This window comes from Falco naumanni, chromosome 5 (genome assembly GCF_017639655.2).
Source record: "Falco naumanni isolate bFalNau1 chromosome 5, bFalNau1.pat, whole genome shotgun sequence".
Lineage (NCBI taxonomy): Eukaryota > Metazoa > Chordata > Aves > Falconiformes > Falconidae > Falco > Falco naumanni.
Genome location: NC_054058.1, coordinates 80,389,677 through 80,392,711, shown reverse-complemented (window position 1 = coordinate 80,392,711; position 3,035 = coordinate 80,389,677).

Here is a 3,035-nt window from a genome sequence, read left to right as displayed (position 1 = left end):
GATCTCCTTCCTAGGAAGTGCCAGGTTCAGACAGCAGACTTCAGCATAGAACATTAGCTTATTGTCATACAAAAAACATTTTGCTTTTTTATTTAAATGGGGCACAACTTTAATCATATCATAATCATGCATCATTAGGAGTGTGGATTACTGCTGAAGAACAACCTTTGCTCACCACCTGTCCTCTTCTCCTTATCTTGCAACCTTGATTATTGCAGGCTTTCCCTAAGCTCATGGTCTGTTTTCTACCCATAGCAATTAAATGGCATCATCAACTTTCCTTCTTTTGTCCTTCGCCACCTTAAGTTTTCTACTTTTTCATACTAAATCATAATTATTCCAGGGTGCCTCCATGATTCAGCATTATTTCCCCTGGCTTATTTCACTTTTATTCCCCCTTTTCCTACTCATGTGCATCCTAAAATACCTCCCTTGTGCTTCCTCCTCCTATCTAAACTCATGATCACGCTGTTTTCGACTCCTGCACAGACTCCTGGACTTACATCCCCTTCCTCATTTTATTCCTTTCTTAAAACCTTCAGAACATCTCTTCTCTTTCAGTTCAAAACTTTTTTTTTTTTTTTTTTTTTTCCTGCGGAGTATTTCCCAGGGTCTTGCCTTGTGGATGCAGCACGTGTGCTCAGCGTTGCACAGACGGCATCTGCTGGGTAACTGCAGAACATCATGGGACTGCTCTCAAGTCTTGATTCATGTAAATAACTCTTCCAGGGCAACCAATAAATAATCTTGATATTTTATTGTGATGCTATATTTTTTTAACAAATGAGAAGTTAACAAATATATGAAGCTTGACTATTTTCTCATAAACGGGGTGCAAAAGTTTTCTAAAAAAACGCTAGGCTTGAAGCCAAATCTGAACAATGCTGGGCTTAATCTGTAGCAGAAACGTTCTCTGATTTGGGTCATTTTTTCACTTGTTTAGAGGGGAGGCAGCTGGGGAAACCCTGATCTGTTACATTTTATTGTGATTGCTCACAGCAGTCACAAAACCCAGCACTGCTGCGCTGGTGGTGGCACAGGGCAGCAGGTACACCTAGGTGCTCACCAGTGTCAGGTGAGAAATACCTGCCTCACCTTTTGTGACTGAAGCAGTGAACACAGGGTGGCAATCTACAGTCTGAGTCTAGTCCTGGCTCAGCTGGTTTCAGATTTTTGCTCCCTAAAGCTCCTTTCTTCATAATTTTGTTAATAAAGACATTGAAAAAATGAACATGTTATTTTTAGTACTTTGACTGAATGTTTTTCTCCTCGCTTCTCCTGGATTGTTGATGATCTTTGGATGATTTGCTTTCCATTCAACACCTATTACTGGGATCTCTTTGGCAGTACACTCAGTTTTATTAGGTATCATTCTTAAGCCTTTTACTTAATTAATAAACTCAATTTACTTATTTACTGATGGATTGAGTAAAGGCAGACTCAGAAGGCCCTGATCCTAGCCTTTTGGCCTTAGCACTTTGAAGCGGTAGGGTAGTAGGTGCAAAAAAAAAAAAAAAAAAAAAAAATCAGGTGGCTGATCACTTACAACCTTTGTCAGAGTCTCCAACTTGATACCATTAGCAAGCAGCTCCTTTTAAGACAAAATCTCGTTCTAGATAAAAACATCAAGAATCTAGTTCTGTGTGATGCTACTCACTGCTGACTGGTAATGACACGGCGATACAACTTTAATAGTGTATTCCAGCTAACATTCAAACCCAGGTATTGACTGCCCCATGTGTAGTTTACGTTGACTACGATATCCTGAATTGCCACGGCCTACCTCCAACAGCTGGCGTGAAGAGTGCCTGCCCCGAGCTGACACCACAGCGTGATGGTTGGGACATTCTCCCAGCTGCGAGGCACGATTTGGAGCTGAAATGCTTGAGGACAACCTCGAACCCAGACTTTCCACTTCTGGAAGCAAACATTTCACTCACCCAGGGATACAAAAGAGGGTGAACACACCTTCCTCATTTTTCACGCAGAAAACTGGACTGAAATTGTTTGTGCTCAGTGGAGTATGGCGAGTGAGTGAGCAGCAGGCCTTACGCCAGCAGCAGGCTTGGGTTCCTGTCAGTTCTAGGATAAAACAGGGCGTGCTACAGTCCTGACACACAAAGAGGTGCGGAGGCCTAGCAAGAGATTTTCTTATGGCCTATCACATCCTTTTCCACCACACACAAAATCATTCATGTATATTGATGTGCTGTGTACTAGACTGGAATCTTCTCTCACGGTGTTTTGCTTGGGCTGGAGAAGGAGAAGACCACATTGGTCTCAGTGACTCAGTGGACTGCTCTTGTGGAGGTGATTTTTATGATGGTTTTCCACTGGAATGCCACAAGTTATAGGGCTCTGCTGTGGTGGGAGACCACACCTAGGACCTGAGGACATCATATATGAATTCTCAAACTGCTGGAGCAAGTCCCTGCCCTTGAACTGCTGCAACCTCATGCTAGCTCCCTTCATCCTGTTCTTACAGGTCAGCCATTACGCCCCTGTGCCCTTGAAGAGCCTGCTGCAGTTGAATTGCTGACCCTTTCCTGGATGGGCAACCTTGTCTTTGCCATCCATTGCTAGCTCTAGCATCCTAAACCCATGCTAAACTTGGCAGAGGCTGTCAAATCAAGAGTTACCACCCTGCCACCCCTACCTCACCAGTTCTGGGAACGGATGGTCTAGAGGTTCCAAGCACCTCAAATTGGCCTGAATGCAAGTAGTTTTGTGCTAATGGTCATTACTTCAACAAAACCAGAGAATTTCACTTCACACCATCAACTGCGTTCCATAACTCTCAAAACTTAGGATTCTGCATCAAAAGGGGAAGTCGCTGTGTTGATTGCTCATTAGCATGTATTTTAAGACACAGACATTAATTTTCAGAGATAAAATATACATACAAAAAGCTGTTTAAAGTAAGATTTTCTTTTCTTTCTAGCACATGTATAATCATAATAATCTGGAGATGCAATCCCAATGTCAATAAAAGTTATAGGTTATTCCGACAATGTATAAGCTTCTGTAACTAATTG